The following is a 21,738-nucleotide window of genomic DNA, read 5'->3' as shown; positions in this document are numbered from 1 at the left end:
CCATCGAGAGTGTCCTGTCTGGCTGCATCATTGTTGTGCGGAAGCTACGAGGCATCTGACTGCAAGATCCTACAAAGTATAGAAAAAAATTGCGACATTTAGCGGGTGCGTTGTAGACAAAGGGTCAGAAGCATTATTGAGGATCCCTACCACCCATCCCACAGTCTCTTTGACCCACAACCATCGGGAAGGAGGTACAGGAGCATCAGAACGAGGACTGCCAGAATGGGTAACAGCTTCTTCCCTCAGTGTCTGAGACGAATGAATACCCTGCCACCACGGAGGTCTTGTCATTAGGACAGTAAGCTGTTTACTGCCAACCTGTGCTGCACACTACACATGCACTTTGAATTATATTTTATTAACTTATTTACGGTAATATTTTGTTTTACGTGCTGTGTCTGATGTACTGCACATTTTGTGGACGCACTGCAGTCCAGAAGAATGTTGCTTTGTGGGTTCACCAGGGGAAAGTTGTTTAGTTTGGTTGTATACCTGGATAGACAGATTACAATAAACTCGAACTTGAATTTGAACTTGACATTCTTGCTTATCGTTATCCCACCCCGCCGTGTTCTGTTCACCTGCCTTGCCCTCAATGACATTTTTTGGGCTAAGGGTTTTACATTATCATTAACACGAAGCAACGCTCCTTGGGATCACTCACATGCCAATATTATCTGTTGGTCATGAGCAGATGTTACTGACATTGCTCTGTGATGCACCATCAATAACTCACTGAGACGTAAGAAGCGAGGTATCGGCTTTTATTGACTGGAAGAATGAACAACACTACATCCTGGAGAATGAGGCCGGGCATCAGGCCTCAATTGCCTTTATACAGGGGTCTGTGGGAGGAGCCACAGGAGCAGTCCAGACAGGTATATGTAGTTCACCACACTCTGGATCCATTTAAAGATAACTATAGTCTGAATATTGGATCTTGAGTTCAGGAACAACATATCAGGAAGAGGGCAAGAACTGACTCAGCCAAAGACAATCTTAATGCGCAGTGGAAAGCGAATGAGATAGAACACAGAACATTACAGCACAGTATAGATCCTTCGGCCCACAATGTTATGCCAACTATTTAACCTACTCCAAGATGAATCAAACCCTTCCTTCCATTTTTCTATCATCCATGTGCCTATCTAAGAGTTTCTTCAGTATCCGTAATGTAGCTGCCTCTATCACCACCCTGGCAGTGCGTTCCACACTCTTACCTCTGCCATCCCCCCATACTTCCCTCAAATTGTCTTAAAATTATACCCCTTGTATTAGCAAGGGGAAAAAGTCTCTGGTTGTCCATTCTATCTATGTCTCTTATCACCTCATGCACCTCTATCAAGTTACCTCTCAATCTCTTTGACTTCAAAGAGAAACCCGAGGATCACTAAACCAATCCTCACAGGACATACTCTCTTGTATACTATGGGGAAGATTGTAACAGATTGGGGAGAGAAAAAACCTGCAGCTACAGAGAAGTAAGACAGGTAAACAATAAAGTACAAGATCATACCAAGGTAGATGATGAAGTCATGAGTCTATCTTATACTAGAGCAGGGATTTCCAACTGTTTTTATGCCATGGTCTAATACAATTAAGCAATGGGTTCTTGAACTCCGGTTGGGAACCCCTGTACTAAGGGAACCGTTCAATTGTCCTACAACAGCTGGGCAGATATTTCTTCTCATGATAGAATTGGGAGTTCGGGACAGCATTTAAAAGTAGAGGATTATCCATTTAAGAAAGAGAGGAGGCAAACATTTTTTGAGGGGGCATAAGTCTTTATAATTCTGCTTCCACTGCCCATTGAATGTGTGTTTATAAAGCAAAGGTTTTATAACTAAACCAGCAGTGTGAAAGATTACCATGAGAGATGAGAATGAGGTGATGAGGCTATAACCAAACTGGCCATGATGGAGCAAACCCAAGGGGATGTGGCCTATTCATGCCTCAAAGTCACATGTTCATAAATTGTGTAGAGTGCCAAGCATTGTGGGAATGCTGTTGTTCTGCTGAGCATTGTGGGAATGCTATATTTAGCTGAATCTGTGGCAACACTTGTAGGCCACACATTAAGCTCAACATAACATCCCCACAGAATCATTTTAAAAAAAATCAGTAACAGGAGCTTTGATTTTATTTAACATCTCACTTGTTACTGCTTTTCCTAAATCGTTGGAGATCAAAGAGAAGGAGAAGCAATTTCAAAGCAGACAAAAAATACACAAATTCAGGAAGGTGCGGGTCCATCATTTTATAATGGAAGATTCAAAAATGTTTAACATCATTCCCTATACACAAGTGTAAAGGAAAGCAAAATAATTGTTACTCCAGATCCACTGCAGCTTAAAAAAGTAAACCTTTTGACTCATTTTAAAAAGGGGCCACCGTAAAATTCCAAAAATCCACTATCCAACTATTTAAAAAGCCCAATAGTTCAGGATCTAGCCGATCTGGTGTTGAATCCTGGGCTCACTTCGAGCTCACCAAGTTTAGTGTTCCGTGTTTCTTGTAAACTTACAGGGTTCATTGCAAAGTTTAGTATTCTATTGCATAACATGAATTAAAGTGATAAACACAAGAGGTCCTGCAGATGCTGGAGATCCAGAGAAACACACACAAAATGCTGGAGGGACTCAGCAGGGCAGGCAGCATCCAGTACTGATGAAGATGTGCCAGCAAATACCACCATCAAAGGCCGCAAGGCAATTCCCTTCACACCTTTTTATTTCAGACATGGTTCTGCTATCGTTAGAGCCTGTAATCTACATTCTGGCATTGCAACTTCAAGCTGATCGGGCAATCTGACGCTTTGCTTTCTCCGGGGTGTTCCACGAGGCTGCGACCAAAACATGTGGCATGAAGGCCAGGAATCCCGGAGACAGGGCACAGGCCCACAATCGACTCCATCGCTCGCCGATCTCACCAATTAAAGCGCCAAGGAAGACTGAAATCATCGAGGCGGGTGCCGAAGGTGAGCGAGTGTTCAGCACCGTCTGCCAGCCTCTCACTTGCTGCTGCCGGTGTCTCTGTGTGGTGATCTCTCGCCTGCTGCTCCCTAAGGAAGGTCCTTTGTATCGAGTGAACTCTCTCTCCCTCGATACTGTCAGAGTATGGGCTGAATCAAGGTTTAATTGACATGGACTGTAGATTTGGACACTAATTCAATTTCTATGACGTGTTCCATTTCTAGTTCTAGTTCTGGTTGCTCTGTTTATTGTTACTACTAATTGGGCAATTTTGAACAGGTCAGTTCACGGTTTTCTTTGTTTCATGACTGTGTGTGGGGAAGATGAACTTCAGAGTTGTATACTGTGTACATGCTTTGATAATAAATGTACTTTGAATGCTGACTCTTTATTCCTCCCCATAGATGTTGCCCGACCTGCTGAGTTCCGCCAGCACTTTGTGTATGAATTAAAAGTGTATTAATACGAATAAAAAGTGAATTAAAAGGAGTATTAATAGGAATAACATCCAACAGTCTAGACATATCTGAAAACTGACCACCAAAATCCTATGTGTGATGGATTAATGGAACATTATTGTAGTGGCTAAAATTATTAGTTGTGGTGATGTACGTACATCTTACGTTGTAACATAGCTGCTTCAGCACTCAGCTGGACGACAGCTGGAAGTTGTTCAAAGTTCTCCAAAGTCTGGCATTGCAGAAGAGCAATCTTCAAAATTTGATGATTTAACGGATTTCAAAATTTAACTTGTAATGTTTGTTCTTAATAAAGACAAACTTGTGTGGGTAAAAACACCAGCATATTTATTAACCACCATAACTTCAGCTCCACACGAGTGCGAGCAACTCGCTCACGGGGACTTAAACATTTCCATGAAAGTATTTCAGCAAACCCAGAACAAACTGAACATATTCTACAAACCCCATTTCCAGAAAAGTTGGAATATTTTCCAAAATGCAATAAAAACAAAAATCTGTGATATGTTAATTCACATGAACCTTTATTTAACTGACAAAAGTACAAAGAAAAGATTTTCAATAGTTTAACTGACCAACTTAATTGTATTTTGTAAATATACACAAATTTAGAATTTGATGGCTGCAACACACTCAACAAAAGTTGGGATAGAGGCATGTTTACCATTGTGTTACTTCACCTTTCCTTTTAATAACACTTTTTAATCGTTTTGGAACTGAGGATACTAATTATAGTAGACTTGCAATTGGAAATTTTGTCCATTCTTGCTTGATATAAGACTTCAGCTGCTCAACAGTCCGTGGTCTCCGTTGTCTGATTCTCCTCTTCATGATGCGCCATACATTTTCAATAGGAGATAGATCTGGACTGGCAGCAGGCCAGTCAAGCACACGCACTCTGTGTCTACAAAGCCAAGCTGTTGTAGCCTGTGCAGAATGTGGTCTGGCATTGTCCTGCTGAAATAAGCATGGACGTCCCGGGAAGAGACGTCGCCTTCATGGCAACCTATGTCTCTCTAAAATCCTAATATATGCCTCAGAGTCAATGGTACCTTCACATACATGCAACTCACCCATGCTGTGGGCACTGATGCACCCCCATACCATCACAAATGCTGGCTTTTGCACCTTTCGCTGATAACAATCAAGATGGTCGTTTTCATTTTTGGCACGGAGAACTCGACGCCCTTTTTTCCGAAAACTAGCTGAAATATGGACTCATCTGACCACAGCACACGGTTCCACAGTCTTTCAGTCCATCTGAGATGAGCTCGGGCCCAGAGAACTCGCCCGTGTTTCTGCATAGAGTTGAAGTATGGCTTTCTCCTTGTGTAATAGTTTCAAGTTGCATTTTTGGATGCAGCGACGGACTGTGTTAAGTGACAATGGTTTTCCGAAGTACTCCCGAGCCCAGGTGGCTATAATTGTCACAGTAGCATGACGGTTTCTTAGGCAGTGCCGCCTGAGGACTCGAACATCACGCGCATTCAACAGTGGTTTCCGACCTTGCCCTTTACGCACTGAGTTGTCTCTGAATTCTCTGAATCATTTCACAATATTATGTACTGCAGATGTTGAAAGACCTAAATTCTCTGCAATCTTGCATTGAGAAATGTTCCTTTTGAACTGACTAACAATTCTCTCATGAATTTTGGCACAAAGGGGTGAGCCACGATCCATCCTTGCTTACAAAGACTGAGCCTTTGATGGATGCTACTTTTATACCCAGTCATGATACCTCACCTGCTACCAATTAGCCTGCTTAATGTGGAGTCTTCCAAACCGGTGTTACTTGAATATTCTGTGCACTTTTCAATCTTATTTTAACTCTGTCCCAACTTTTGTTGAGTGTGTTGCAGCCATCAAATTCTAAATTTGTGTATATTTACAAAATATAATTAAATTGGTCAATAAAACTATTGAAAATCTTTCCTTTGTACTTTTGTCAGTTAAATAAAGGTTCACGTGAATTAACATATCACAGATTTTTGTTTTTATTGCATTTTGGAAAATATCCCAACTTTTCTGGAAATGGGGTTTGTAAATCAAAAACTAAGACAAAATTATTGTTCTGTTATCCTTACTGACCTAGAATGCTTCCATTTGAACCAATAAACGACCCACAAGGCCGCGCTGTTTGCTATTTAAGGGACAGGACTTGACATTTTAATGACATTTATTCAGAGATCTGTCCCTACCCTGAGGTACATTTACAATGAGCTGGATTTCATTTCACTTATTGTGAATCATCTGATGACTTCGGCTCATTTCCATATACAAATATGGAATAGAGCCAATCGAGAGAGCTTACTGTGAACAAGATAGCACAAACAAGAGAGAATCTGCAGATGCTGGAAATCCTGCTGAAGGGTCTCACACCGAAAGGTCAACTGTACTTTCTTCTATAGATGCTGCCTGGCCCGTTGAATTCCTCCAGCATTTTGTGTGTGTTGCCTGAATTTTGTACTATCTGTATTTGAAGACACTTTGACTTCATCTAAACAACGAGTCACAATATTGGCCAAACACACCAGAGTATGCATACAAAGGAATAAGATTTATTATCAATGTCCTATATAATGTGAGCACTCCAGCATCTTGTGCGTTGCTTTGGATTTCCAGCATTTGCAGACTTCCTTGTGTTCATGATGTGAAATTTGTTGTTTTTCGGCAGCAGTACAGTGCAAAGTCATAAAATTACTATAAATTGCAAAAGAAATTCAACAAGAGGAGGAATAATAAGGCAATGCTCATGAACAAACGGCTAACACAAGAGGGCATAACTTTAAGGTGATTGAAGGAAAGTAAAGGGGGATTTCAGAGGTAGGGTTTCTTTTTGAAACACAGTGTTAAGTGGGTGGAAGAGGCAGATACATTCAGGACATTTAAGTGACTCTCAGGCACTTGGATGATAGAAAAATACAGAGCTCTGCGGGAGGGAAGGGTTCGACTGATCTTGGAGTGGAGTGGAGATCAGCACAACATTATGGGCTGAAAGGCCTGTACTGTGCTGTAGTGTTCCATGTTCTGAATTCAATGATTCATCTGCAACTGTTGCACTTACTGTGATTTAATTTAAAACAAACGATGATGCCAAGCTACAGTCAGGCAGAGAAGAAACATTCCGTACAAGCAAGAAAATCTCAGTCATTTCAAAAATTTCCTGGAAGCAATGACAATTCTCAGAGAAATATAGAAATGGAAACAAGTAGTCACATCAATGAGGAAGCTTTGCGATTGCACGTGTGACAGACCTTCCTTCCCCTTAAACTGTACAATTAAGTTCTTTGTAGCAGTTACCTGTACATATAGGAATTCCAACAATTTATGCACAGCAAGCTCCCGTTTTGTGTGATTATCACCAGATAAACTGCCTTGATGATTTTGTTTGAGGGAAAAATATTGGGCAGGCGATCATGGAGAATTCCCTTTAAGAGTAGTGCAGCAATTGGAGCAGCCAGCAGCAAGATTGGGGTTCAACCCCCACTGCTGTCTGGAAGGAGTTTGTAAAGTCAACATGGCTTTGTGCTTGGCAGATAGTGTCTAACCAATCTTATGGAGTTTTTCAAAGAGTTTACCAGGAAAGTTGATGAAGGAGCGACAGTGAATGTTGTCCACATGGACTTTACCCTCATGGGGAGTTGGTGGAGAAGATCCAGTCGCTTGGCATTCAAGGTGAGATAGTAAATTGGATTCAACACTGGTATTGTGGGAAAACGAGGCGAGATTTGACTATATAAAAATTATGAGGGATATAGATAGAGTAAATCCAAGCAGGCTTTTTCCATTGAGGTTGAGTGAGACTAGAACTGGAGGTCATAGGTTAAAGATGAAAGGTGAAATGTTTCAGGGGAACATAAGGAGAACTTCTTCCCTCAGAGGGTACTATGAGTGTGGAATGAGCTGCTAGTAGAAGTGGTAGATGCAGTTCAAATTCAACATTTTAGGGAAATTTGGATATGTAAATCGATAAGAGGTGTATGGCCCGGGAGGAGGGAGATGGGACTAGCAAGATGGCCCAAAGGGCCTGTTTCTGTGCTGTATTTCTCCATGGGAACATGGACAAGGTCATGATTTAGCACATCTGAATAGTAACACCTCCTACAAACTGGTAGGCCCACAGGGCTGCACCCTCCTACAAAGTGACATGCTGCACAGGAGCTGTACTGGAACACGCAATGGCCCGACTTCAATGCAAGATAGTTACTCACTGAGCACTGGTTAATGGAGATATCGGAGGGAGGCACAACAGCTGAAAGAGTTTTCTGTTCATATTCGGCTACCACCATTCCTCTACATTCTCTACTCCAAGGAAATCTGCCTGGAAGGGCAGTACTACAACATCTGCGTAGCCTTCAACCTGACACTAATTCTCAATAATTTCTTCTCTTCCCCTTCTCTCTCTTTCCATTCCCCATTCTGGCTCCCTTCTTGCCCTTTCTCCTCTCCTCATCTGCCAATCAGCTCCCTCTGGTGCCCCTCCTCCTTCCCTTTCTCCCATGGTCCACTCTCCTCTCCTGTCAGGTTTCCTCTTCAGCCCTTTACCTTTTCCACTCGTCACCTCCCAGATTCTCACTTCATCCGCCTTCCCCCATCCACGTTCCTTCCCCCTCACCTATCACCTACCACCCTGTCCTCCTCCCCCTCCCTCCACTGACTTATTCTGGCTTCTTTTCCAGTCCTGATGAAGGATCGCAGAAACGAAGGAATTGATTTTGGGTTACAGGAGGAATGGAGACTGGCTAACCCCTATTGACATCAATGGATCTGGGGTTGAGCGGGTAAACAGCTTCAAGTTCCTTGGCATCCACAGCACTGAGGATCTCACGTGGTCTGTATATACCAGCTGTGTGGTGAAAAAAGCATAATAGTACCTCTTTCACCTCAGACGGTTGAGGAGGTTTGGTATGGGCCCCCAAATTCTAAGAACTTTCTTCAGGGGCACAATTGAGAGCATCCTGACTGGCTGCATCACTGCCTGGTATGGGAACTGAACTTCCTTCAATCGCAGGACTCTGCAGAGAGTGGTGCAGACAGCCCAGAACATCTGTAATTGTGAACTTCCCATGATCCAGGACATTTACAAAGACAGGTATGAAAAAAGGGCCCGAAGGATCATCGGGGACCTGAGTCACCCCAACTACAATCTATTCCAGCTGCTATCATCTGGGAAGTGGTACCACAGCATAAAAGCCAGGACCGACAGGCTCCGGGACAGCTTCTTCCACCAGGCCATCAGACTGATGAACTCACATTGACTTGAGTGTACTCTATATTACATTGACTGTTCTAGTTATTATTAATTATTGATTGAATGTTGCACATTTAGACAGAGACGTAACGTAAAGATTTTTACTCCTCATGTATGAGAAGGATGCAAGAAATGAAGTCAACTGAATTCAATTCAATTCTTGGCCCGAAACAACGACTGTTTATTTCCCTCCACAGATGCTGCCTGACTTGCTGAGTTTCCGCGGCATTTGTGTGTGTTATTACAAGCATTGCCAAGTGCAGTTGGATACATTTCACCTTGTTACATCCAGCTTCCAATCTGGGGGTCCAGCAGAGTGGCCCCTGTCCTCAACACCAATCATTTTATAATCTAACTGAAGAACAGAACAGTTGAAAAAATAAAGATCTTTCCCCCTGCCTTTTCTAGTACCCAGTTTTAATCTCCAGATGTCACTGATTCCTGGAATCCATGCAATTGTACATCATCACTACAGCTAACACCTTCAGAAGGCAAAGCCTCGAAAGGCAGCATCCGTCATTGGGAACCCCCAACACCCATGCCCTCTTCTCATTACCACCATCAGCGAGGAGGTACAAGAGTTTGAAGACACACACTCAATGTTTCAGGAACAGCTTCTTTCCCTTCACCATCAGATTTCTGAATGGATAATTTACCCATGAATATTACCTCACTATCAATCTATTTATTGCGCTCTCTCTTTTGCACTACTTGTTTATATATATTTCTTATGGTAATTTATACTATAGTTTTTAATTATGTATTGCACTGTACTGCTGCCACAAAACAACACTTCCCATGACACACATGCCAGTGATATTAAACCAAATTCTGATTCTAACATACGAGAGGTGGGATGGCAGTTTAATCATTGGCTCACAAAGGTCACCTACCTTGTGGCCAAACCTCGAGAACCTACACATATCCAGGCCACCATGAATTTCACCTGCACTCTGCAAGATGCCTAGCACTCTCTGCAAACTCTCTCCTTCAGGAAGGAGAAAGTGACAAGACGGAACAAGAGTCACCACCTCTGACTTGTAAAAGCATCGTTCAAATTAAATTGGTGGAAATAACCCTGAAAATAGTTGTAATGGAAAGGGCTTCATGTCTTTTAAAAACTGACCTATTGGCAAGGCGCCCAGGGAGATCACTGGAATCAATAGATTAGATGAAAGCTAATATTTGTCTTTGATTTCAACTTCCTTGTAGATATAAAGAGAACGAAGGGTGAGCAAAGATAAACAGTCATGGCAAATATGTAATTTGTTACTAGGAGCAACACACACAAAATGCTGGGGAACTCAGCAAGTCAGGCAGCATCCATAGAAGGAATAAACAGGCTGTGTTTTGGGCTGAGACCCTTTTACAGGAGTGGAAAGGAAGAGAGCAGAAGTCACAATAAGAAGGTGGAGGCAGGGGGAAGGAAGACAAGCTGGCAGGTGATAGGAGAAATCAGGTGAGGGGGAAGATAGCTGAGAGAGAGTAAGGAGGGGGAATGAAGTGAGAAGCTGGGAGGTGATAGACGAGACCAGGTTAGGGGAGGTAGGTGGATGGGAGAGGGAGGTTGAAGTGAAAAGCTGGGGTGCAATAGGAGAAGGGGGTAAAGGCTGAAGAAGGAGAATCTGACAGGAGAGGTGAGTGGACCACACGAGAAAGGGAAGGAGGGACACCAGAGGGAGGTGGTAGGCAGGTGAGGAGAAGATAAGGGGTAAAGGGGAGCCAAATGGGGGACATAAAGGCCCTTCATCAACTGTGTTTATAATTTATTACTGAACTATGACTCTGAGAGGGTACAAGCTATACTCAGTATATTCTCCCACCCCTTTCCGTTCTCGTAATATAACCAGGCGGTTACATCTGCTAACTCTCCATTCTTCCACAAATAACAACAAATTAAAAAAATTAGAAAAAAAGAAAAAAAGATTAGCTTCATTTGTTACACATGCATTGAAACATACAGCAAATTGTCATTTGTGTCTACGACCAACACAGCCCGAGGATGTGCTGGGGACAGCCCACAAGCATTCCCATGTTTCCAGCATCAACACAGCATGTGCCCTAAGCATAGACCTTTGGAATGTGGGAGGACACTGGAGGAAACTCACATGGCAGAGGGAGAATGTGCAAACTCCTTACAGACAATGGCAGGATTTGATCCCCAATCACTGTTGTTGTACCATCCCACAATCTCTTTGACCCACTGCCGTCAGGAAGGAGGTTCAGGTGATGAAGGGAAAGGTAAACTTAGGTAGAGGGATGGGTAAATGGGGGAATGGATTAAGGGGTATGATTAGCTTATGATAAATTGTCTTACAGGTACCTTATGTTACTGGGCAGTCAGAAAGAAACTCTACCCGGCAACAGGTGACACACTAGGCACTGTTCTCTAAAAGTGCTAAGCACAACTAAATATGGACATAGAATGATTAAAGGGGCATCTCAAGGTATAACTAAATATGGGACAAAACATTCGAGAGAAGGGGCAAGTGTCAGGGGGAGGTGCTAATACGAGGAATTTAGGTTGTACCCAGGCTAGTCTTGGCAGAAATAATTATAACTAACCAATAATGATTTTACATCTAATTGTATCTTAGCATGTGATCGAAACTCTATTAACTTGTGTAATTACAATATTTCCTGTAATGATTGCTGTTGTAAATTGTTAAGAATTGTGCTTCGGAGGCAGGGCAGTGTCCGGACTGTTTCTTTGGGAGATCAGTCTGTAATTCCCCCATAATTCCCCTACCTATGAATAAAGAGTGCAGTTTGCTGAAGTATCGCTTGTTTTATGGTTTTACTGAAATCGTGGTACCTTGCGTTATGGCATCGGGTCGATCTGTCTTTGACAAAGGAGCATCAGGACTAGGACTACCAGGTTGGAAACAGCCTCTCAGGCTACGGGACACATGAACACCCTGCCAGCACTGGGGTCTCGTCACCAGGACAGCGAGCTGCTTACTGTTTACCTGTGCTGCGCACTGCATGCACATTGAATTATCTTTTATTAACTTATTTCTGGGTAATATTTTGTTTGATAAGCTGTGTGTGCACTCTGGTCCGGAGGAACATTGTTTCGTTTGGTTGGATACATGTACAGTAAAAGGTAATAAACTTGAAGTTGCCTTACACTAACAGCTGCCCCATATCACTGGGATACCCCCATAAGCACTAATAACCCTTTGGTACTTTATAGAGGCCACAAAGCAGGGGACAATGAATATTGATATCTGCTCAATATTGAGGAGAAGTTGCCACAGATTCCACTGTTTTCTCAGATTCACAGTAGGTACATTGGCCCAATCAAATAGCATTAATCCCTGTTGCCAGTAGGTGAATTAAACCAATCAAATAGCAGAACTCCCTAATCAGCTTCCACTTCCAGAGACACAAAAACTAGTTTGCATTTATTTATTTATTGAGATGCAGCATGTGATAGCAGCCCTTCAAGCCACACCACCCAGAAACCCCTGTTTTAACCCGAGCCTAATCACGGGACACTTTACAACGATCAATTAATCTACCAACCGGTACGTCTTTGGACTGTGGGAGGAAACCGGAGCACCCGGAGGAAACCCATTGAACTGCTGCTCACTGAATGTTTTCTTTGTTTTTCACACCATTCTCTGAGACTGGTGTTTGTAAATGTCCCAGGCGATTAGCAGTTTCTGAGATACTCAAACCACCCCGTCTGGCACCGATAATCATTCCACAAAGTTACTTCCATCACATTTCTTCCCCATTCTGATGTTTGGTCAACTGAACCTCTTGACCATGTCTGCATACGTTTATGTATGGAGTTGCTGCCACATGATTGACTGATTAGATATTTGCATTAACAAAGTGTATAGGTGTACCTAATAAAGTGGTATATATTTTAGCAATATTCCAGAAATACAAAAGATTGAGCTCAGTCACAAAAAAGGGTCTCAGTCCAAGACTGTTTATTAATTTCCACAGATGCTGCCTGGATTTTGTGTGCTGCTCCGGATCTACTGACTTTCTTGTCCTTGTGATTTGCTGTTTCACTGCAAAGTCTCTTTGAGTGATGCCTACCCTGAAGAATTTTTGATGGAAGTTTAGTGAAACCCTCTCTCACTGCTGCCCTCTGACTCTTCAACAACTCATTCACCCAGACCTGCCACCACAGCTCCTCAGTCCTGAAGAAAGGTCTTGGCCTGAAAGTCGACTATCTATCCATTTCCGTAGATGCTGCCTGACCTGCTGAGTTCCTCCAGAATTGTGTGCGTGTTGCTTAAGGTTGTTAAACGTGTTTGTTATAGTTTCTCTCTTCACATAAAATAGCGTTAGCTAAAGCTTTAGTCAGTAATTGGAAATCCTGAGTGCTGTCAATCACACAGCAGTGTTATGCCTCCACTCATTTTTGCTGTAGCCTTCTCACCCTCCCATCAACTCCCCCCCCTCAAGATTCTACCACTCACTTTCACCTGGGGAAATCATTAGATCTACTGAACTCCAAGACTTGAGGTCCGCATGGTCATTGGAGGAACATGCAAACTCACCAATGAAAGCACCTGAAACCAGGATCAACCCCAGGTTGCTGGAGCAGTGTCGGTGGAAGCTCTATCATTTGTATCCTCCTGCTTCTCCATCCAGTTTACACACAAGAATATGAAAAGCCAAAGGCAAAAGTTTGCAGATGACATGAAGGTTGATGATGTTGTGGATAGTGTAGAAGGTTGTCACAGATTACAACGGGACACAGACAGGATGCAGAGCTGAGCTAAGAAGTACCAGATGGAGTTCAATCCAGACAAATATGAGGTGATTCACTTTGGAAGATCAAACTTGAGGCAGAATGTAGTGTTAATGGCAGGATTCTTATCAGTGTGGAGGAACAGAAGGATTTTGTATGCCCCCGAAGTTGCCATTCAAGGTGATAGGGTGGTTAAGGAGGCATATGGAGTGTTGGTCTTCATTAGTCAGGGTACAGTGGTATGGTTCATTAGAATGATTCTGGGAATGAAAGGCTTAACATGTGAGGAGCATTTGATGCCTCTGGACCTGTACTCATTGAAGTTTAGAAGAATGCGGGGGGAAGGGTCTCAATGAGTCCTAATGAATATTGAAAGGCCTAGTACAGCGGATATGAAGATGATGTTTCCTACAGTGGGTGAGTCTAGCAACAGAGGGCATGGCCCCAGAATTGAGGGACATCTCTTTAGAACAGAGATGAGGAAGAATTTCTTTAGCCAGAGGGTAAGTGAATCTGTGGAACTCATTGCCACACAGACAGCTGTGGAGGCCATCGTTGGGTATATTTAAAGCACAGATTGATAGACTCTTGATTAGTAAGTGTATCAAAGGTTATGTACAGGGAGAATGCAGTTCGGAGGGTAATAAATCAGCCACGATGGAGCAGTCTTAATGGACCATATGGCCTAATTCAGCTCTTATATCTTATGGACAGAATTCAAGAGCCACGAGGTGATGTTGCAGCTCTATAAAAGTCTGGTCACCTCATTACAGGAAGGCCGTGGAAGCTTTAGAGAGGATGCAAAGGTGATTTACCAGGATGCTGCCTGGATTAGTGAACATATCTTATGAGAAGAGGTTGAATGAGTTAGAGCTTTTCTCAGTGAAGGAGGATGAGAAGGGACATGATAGAGGTGTTTAAGATGATAAGAGTTATAGAAAAGTGGACAGCCAGCACTTTCTCTTCCCCCCACAGTATAACAAAGGCCAATACCAGAGAACATCCCTTTATGTTGAGCTGGAGAAAGTTTAGGGGGGAGATGTCAGAGATTTATCTTTTTAAAAAACAGAGAATGGGTGAGGGCATTGAACACAGTGCCAGACACAGTGGTTGAGGTTGATACATTAGGGACATTTAACAGACTCTTAGATAGGCACATGAATGAAAGAAAAATGGAGAGCTATGGTGTGTGTTTGAGGGAGGGATTCAATTGATCATGGATTAGCCTGCAACACTGCATGCCAAAGGACCTGTACTGTGCTGAAGTGTTGTATGTTTAATATTGCTAAGAGCCACAGTATCACAGTGATGGTGGGGGTGGGGGGTGGAGAGGAAGTCTCTCTGGAGTCCCCGTGGCAGTATTTGTCCATTACAAGTTCTTAAAACAAATTATTCAGTCATACTAAGCATTGCTGCTCATGGGAACTTAGTGTTAAAAATGTCTACTGTTTTCTTACATATTACAGCCGTAATCTCTACTTTAAAGGTCCCTCATTTACTACAAAGTACCGTTGAGTACTCAAAAGAGAACTTAGTAAGAGTCATCAACTTTAACTGCATGTGCAATTGCATTCCAGCTCAATAAAGGAGCTGTTCTAGTTCATATATTTTCTCAAGCTGTTAAGCAAATAAAAATCATCGGCTGAAAGGAAAATCTGATGCCGTACAGCAGAAACTCTAACAGTGTTTGCTCTGAGACTGGTTGCACAGGCCTTCCAATTTCCAACAGGCTGAACCATACACAGACTAATATTAGTAATTTACAGGAAGTCATTGAGTAAATTACAAGGTTTGAAACTTCACACTAGCATGCCACAAAAATAATGGCTGCAAAAGGAAGGGCCACAGATAGAAAAGTTTGTGTTGTGCTGCAGTGGTCTGTTTTAGGAGATGACTAATCGAAAGCCGAATCCAAGATGGTGATGAGTCAGTATATAACTAGGAGGGAAAGGTACGGTTCTTCCCATGCCTCATTTGGCAGGTATCGGGCGGTAACTTTTCCATTTCTTTAGCGCTTGTCTGTTTCACGAAGCCAAGTTGCCAGCTTGACGCCCAGCCGAGCACGGATGGAACTCATGCGAAGAGCTGGCTGGATTCAAACGTGGGACCTTTCACCCCGAAGTCCACCCACCTGTACAGCATGCAGGAGGGAGATTGAAAATCTGGTTGAAGGGTGCCACAACCAGAGTTTCTCACTCAACGTCAGCAAAATCAAAGAACTGATTATTGACTACAGGAGGAAGAAGCCTGAAGTCCTCATTCAGGGATTGGAGGTGGAGAGGGTCAGTAGCTGTACATTCCTTGGTGTTATATCTGAGGGTCTGTCCTGAGACTAGCTTGTAAATACCACCACAACAAAGGCACAACAACCTCTATTTCCTTAGAAGTTTGCGTAGATTTGGCACGTCACAAGAATCTTTTTGACAAACTTCTACAGATGTACAGTGAAGGGTATCCAGACTAGAAAAACCAATGCTCAGGAACACAAAGGGCTACAGAGAGTGGTGGTACAGCCCAGTCCATCACAGGCAAAGTCCTCCCCATTACTGACAGTTACACAGATCCCTGACAAAAGAAAGCAGCATCCATCAAGGACCCCCCACCATCCAAGGCCACTGCTGCCATTGGGAGCGAAGTACAGGAAGCTTTTGTCTCAGGTTCGGGAACGGTTATTACCCTACAACCATCAGGCTCCTAAACCAGCATGGACAACTTCAACGCTTCAACTCTGAACTGATTCTATGACCAACAGCCTCAGTTTCAAGGATCCTTTCCAACACGTTCTCAATACTATAATTTTTATTTGCACAATTTGGTTGTTTGCCAGTCTTTATGTATAGTTCTTCACAAATGCTATTGTATTCCTTTATTTTCCTGTAAATGGCTACAAAATAAAACAACTCTCAAGGTAATATATGGTAAAATACACTCACTTGGGTAATAAATTTTACTTTGACTTTGACCTTGGTCACAAACTATCCAGACTGAGCACAGAATGTAAAGTTATACAGAGATCACTGGAAAACACGGTAAGTTTCCTATCATGCGACTGCTGCTTACAGTAACAACTCAATGACTTCTGCCTGGCTCTGAGCAGGTTCCTTCCTGTCCTGAACAGAGCTGCCAGTGAACTTCACCAGTTCCAACTTGCCTTTCTAATGGACTGCATGAAATAATCCAACTGCTGAAAATTCAGCTGGATTTTGCAGTTGGAAGCAATCAATATATTGCAAACTCACAATGATGGGAGAGTCAGCAGCTTTAAATTGCAGGGGATTAATGTACAAGATGACTTGCCCTGGGCTCAATTATGGATGCTTTCATAAGGAAAGAGCACCCACACTTTTATCTTAAAAAGATTAAGGGATTTGTTATCATGTCAGGAGCTGCAGGGAGTAGCGAAGTCTGCCCGATATATCATGGGCACACCCCTCCCCACTACTGGCAGTATCTAAGACAGGCACTGCCTCAAGAATGTGACATCCAAAGTTCCCTACCATCTTCTTGAACCTACCATCAGGCAAGAAGTACTGAAGCCTGAAGAAGTCTCAAACCATTAGGTTCAGAAACAGCTACTTCCCTTCAACAATTTGGTTCTTGAACCAACTGGTACAAGACCAAAAGATATAGGAGCAGAGTTAGGCCATTTGGCCCATCAGGCCTGCTCCGCCATTTCATCAAGGCTGAACTAATTTTCCTCTCAGCCCCGGTGTCCTTCCCTCTCCCTGTATCCCTTCATGTCCTGACCAATCAAGAATCTATCAACCTCTGCCCTAAATGTACATAAAGAATTTGCCTCCACAGCTGTCTGTGGCAAAGAATTCCACAGATTCACCACTCTCTGACTAAAGAAATTCCTCATCTCCACTTTAAAAGCACTCCCCTCTGTTCTGAAGCTGTGTCCTCTGGTCTGAGATTCTCCCACCATAGGAAACATCCTCTCCACATCCACTCTATCAAGGCCTTTCACCATTCAATAGGTTTCAATGAGAACACCCCTCACTGCTCTGAATTCTTGTGAACAGGCCCAGAGCCATCAAACACTCTTCATATGGCAAGCCATTCAATCCTAGAATCATTTTTGTGAACCTCCTTTGAATCCTCTTCAGTTTCAGTGCATCATTTCTAAGATAAGGGGCCAAAACCTGTTCACAATACTTCAAGTGAAGCCTCACTACTGTTTTATAAGTTTCAACTTATATCCTTGCTTTTATATCAACTCCTCCTGAAATGAATGCTAACATTGCATTTGCCTTCCTCACCACTGACTCAACCTGCAAATTAACCTTTAGGGAATCCCAAGTCACTTTGCTCCTCAGGTTTTGTATTTTCTCTCCATTTAGAAAATAGCCAACCCTTTCATTTCTTATACAAAGTTCATGACCATACACTTCACAACACTGTATTCCATCTGCCATTTCTTTGCTCGTTCTCCTAATCTGTCCAGATCCTTCTGTAGCCTACTTTGTCAAAAGTACCTGCCACTCCACCTATCTTCATATCATCTGCAAACTTTGCAACAAAGCCATTATCCAAATCATTGAAAAGAAACACAAAATGAATCGGTCCCAACACAGACCCCTGGGGAACATCACTAGTCACCAGTAGCCAGCCAGAAAAGGCTCCCTTTATTGTCAGTCTTTGCCTCCTGCCAACCAGCCACTGTTTTAACCATGCTAGAATCTTCCCTGTAATACCACGGGCTCACAGCTTGTTAAGCAGCCTCAGGTGTGGCACCTTGTCAAAGGCCTTCTGAAAATCTAAATACCCAACATCAACTGATTCTCCTTTTCCTATCCTGCTTGTTGTTTCTTCAAAGAATTCCAACAGATTTTTCAGGCAAGATTTTCCCTTGAGCAAATCATGCTGGTTATGGCCTATTTTTAATCACATGCCTCCAAATACCGAGACCTCATCCTTAACAATTAACTCCAACATCTTCCCAACCACTGAGGCCAGACTAACTGGCCTATAGTTTCCTTTTTCTGTGCACTCAACCAAATCATGAAAGTTTAGCCACAGAATGACCACTCTACACTAAAATGGACCTTGTTTTTGTTCTAAATGTATTCCCTCTTATAAAAATTGTGTATAATTCATGTTTATGTTTTTATTGTGAATCTAATGCTGTTTCAAGTCTGTTTTTTATTGCACCTGCGTGTGCACGTAGATATGTGTGTGACAAAAAGCTCAGCTTTGACTTACAAAACCACATGCAAGGCACTGAGGAAAGTCTTTAACTTGAAGAGTTAACTGTTTCTCTTTCCACAGATGCTGTCTGACTTGTTGAGGGTTTCCGTCACGTCCTGCTCTTAATCGAGGTCCTGAGTATCCAGTGGGAAGGGATTCACCTTCCACCATCAACAGAGCCCATTGAGATTTTATAGAACACTCGCCACACCTAACACAACAAAACTCTCAAAGCTCAAGCCTCTGAAGTTAAAGCAACCTGCTCCTTCACCACCTCATAATTATTCAACTCCTCCACCAAGATGCAGCATGTACAAAATGCTCCAGCTTTGATTAGAGGGAAACTCCAGTGCCTAGGAAGGGAAAAATCTACAATAAGTGGTGGATACAGCCCAAATCCTCCACAAGCAAAGCCCTCCCTACCATGACCACACCTACATAGAATGCTGCCACAAGATAGCAGAATTCATCTTAAAATACCCCCATCTTCCAGGCCATACTCTCTTCTCGCTATTACCATTAGGTAGGAGGTACAGGGGTCCGAGGTCCCACACCACCACGTTCAGGAACAGTTATTACCCTACAACATGGGCTCCAAACCTTTTTTATTAATGGCATGGACAAACACCATTAAACAAGAAGTCCACAGACCCCAGGTTGGGAAACTCTGCCCTACAATAATCAGTCTCTTGAACCAACATGGATAACTTCACTCAACTCTGAAATGATTCCACAAATTCAGACTCATGTTCTTTCTCAGTATTATTTATTCAGCACAGACTAGATGGGCTGAACAGCCTGTTTCTGTGATGTAGTGCTCTATAATTCTATGACGATTTTGTCTTTTTTTTTTATCACTCTATGTATAGTTTTTCGTTAATTCTACTGTATTTTTCATTTTCCTGTAAATGCCTGCAAAAATGAATCTCGAGGTAGCAAATGGTATACACAGTGTGATAATAAATTTTCTCCAAACTGTGAAATGTAACTAATCTAGGCTTCTCCAACCTCTGAGACCAGAGACAGCAGAGCGGATGGGATCACAATCAGCAGCGGATTCCCCTCCACATCACACACCAGGCCACACAAGTTTTCCAAGGCCCGTCCGTACAGAGAGCAGCAGGAAATGATCCCTGATTTTCCGATCGCTGGCACCGTGAAGTGCACCGCCAACTGCTACGCAACCATGCTAGCTACAATCATTTTTCACTTTTAGATTTGCCATCAAAATAAACTCTTCAACGAGCCTGACCTTTTGGATAGGTAACTGGTAACAGTAGTCTGCGTCTGATAGGAAGTCACGGGGAAAAGGAAGCACTGGTGACAGAGAAACAACGCTTCAAGATTACTGTACTTACTGTAGTTGATGGCAAAATAATGCGAGTACCTAATTCGTTAACGCCATAAAGGATGATGGTGGTGACTTGGTGTAGATTTTAAATTCCAGGAGGGTAAATAGACAGATTGATGGGTCTTTAGACTGAAACATTATACAACAGCACACAAAATGCTGGAGGAACTCTGCAGGTCAGGAAGCAGCTAAGGAGAGAAATAAACAGTCGACGGAGGCCTGATAAAAATACAAACCTGCCCTGGCTTCTCCCTATAGATGCTGCCTGGCCTGCTGTGTTCCACCAGCATTTTGTGAGTGGTGTTGTTTGAATTTCCAGCATCTGCAGATTTCCTCGTGTTTGCTGGCTAATCTTCACCCGTGTTCAAGTGTTCAACTCACCTCCAACTTCTCTCAACAGCAATAAGTCAGGGACAATTCTAGCAAGTGATTACAAGATAACACAAAATACTGGAGCAACTCAGCATGTCAGGTAACACCTAGGCGGGAAATCAACAGTTGACTCGGGGCCGAGAACCTTCTCGATCCTGACGAAGGGTCTCAGCCTGAAACGTTGTCTGTTGTTCCTCCCCACAGACGCTGCCTGACTTGCTGAGTTCCTCCAGCATTTGGCGCATGTTACAGACATAGTGCACCGCGCCCTTCGGCCCATCTAGCCCATCCCGAACTTTTGTAGTGCGGTGCTCAAGATTTCCAGTACCTGGAGATTTTCTTGTGTCACCGGAAGGATTAACCCCTATTTCCCTTTGCTCGACGCTGCCTGACCTACCGAGTGATTTTGGAAGTTCCTAGCTCTCTTCACTAGTTGGCCGCTACTCCGCATACGGTATAAACATGCCCAAAATATAAAACCAGGAAGTGGCAACTACTAGGAAATTTATTGTTTCTGCATAGGACCGGAAGCAGAGATTAAAAATAAATACTTCGTTGCGCAGAAGTAGATGAGCTTGGAAAGATTAAGACCGCAGTGCGACCTCGGTAACACCGCAGTGTTCCCCGGCACCGACACTCGGCTGATCAAAATTAGCGTTAAGTGGCCCGATTGCCCATTAATACAACCCGAACTCGGGCCATGGGGGGCATACTCGTACAACACACGTCCCAAGATCTTGCGTTCCCTCCGTCCGAGTTTCTAATCATTTAGTTCAACCCCGTTAGAGACTTCCACCGAGGCGGCACCCGAGTATCTGCCCCGGATAGTTGTTTCCCCTGTGGCTCCCTGCCATTACTTGGGGAGTGGAAGATGGAGGAGGTCACGCCAAGCTTCAGCTGAACCGCCCGTCTGCAAAGGCACAAGGTACACTTCGACCTACCTGCGCTCCGATCTCCCGGTGAGCCCCTTAAGCCGAGTCAAAGTGAGGAGGTGGGTTCCTCCTTCTCGCCCAGTGCCGCGCTGCTTTCCCCCGGGCTAGAGGGAGGCGTGTTGACCTCTTGCTCAATCAGACCCTCCCACTGGCAACGTCAAGACAGCCGAGGAAAACAGGGGAGAAAAAAGTCCCGAAGCTCCAAGCGTATTTTTAAAAATCCGATTATTATTATTCACTTCCGTGTAAAAGTGCAAGGAGAACTTGCATCTTATCTGCACTTCTCGCTGCCACGACGAGGCAGTCAAAGACCCCACCCATCCACTCTCGCCTTTCCCACCGGGTAGAAGAGAGTAGCTCCCGGCCTCTCAATCTATAACCCTGCACCTGAAATTCACTTTCTCTGCAACTCTGTGAACACCATGGACTCACTTTCAAGGACTCTTCATCTCACGTTCTCTATGTTTATTC

General features: G+C 43.3%; 1 protein-coding gene across 2 annotated transcripts in view; it reads right to left on the bottom strand.

The window, feature by feature from the left end:
* Positions 1 to 21,469, bottom strand: part of LOC140714386 (annexin A4-like) — a 94,007-nt gene extending 72,538 nt beyond the window's left edge. The window contains exon 1 of one of the 2 annotated variants that reach the window (XM_073025611.1): positions 21,277 to 21,469. The gene's annotated coding sequence lies outside the window, so the exon portion shown is untranslated. The remainder of the gene's footprint in view (positions 1 to 21,276) is intronic. The other variant, XM_073025613.1, reaches the window with a different exon arrangement.
* Positions 21,470 to 21,738: the final 269 nt, after the last annotated feature.

Source organism: Hemitrygon akajei, chromosome 21, assembly GCF_048418815.1.
Source record: "Hemitrygon akajei chromosome 21, sHemAka1.3, whole genome shotgun sequence".
Classification (NCBI taxonomy): domain Eukaryota; kingdom Metazoa; phylum Chordata; class Chondrichthyes; order Myliobatiformes; family Dasyatidae; genus Hemitrygon; species Hemitrygon akajei.
Note: the sequence above shows the minus strand (reverse complement) of the source record. Positions and strands in the feature narration are given on the sequence as shown.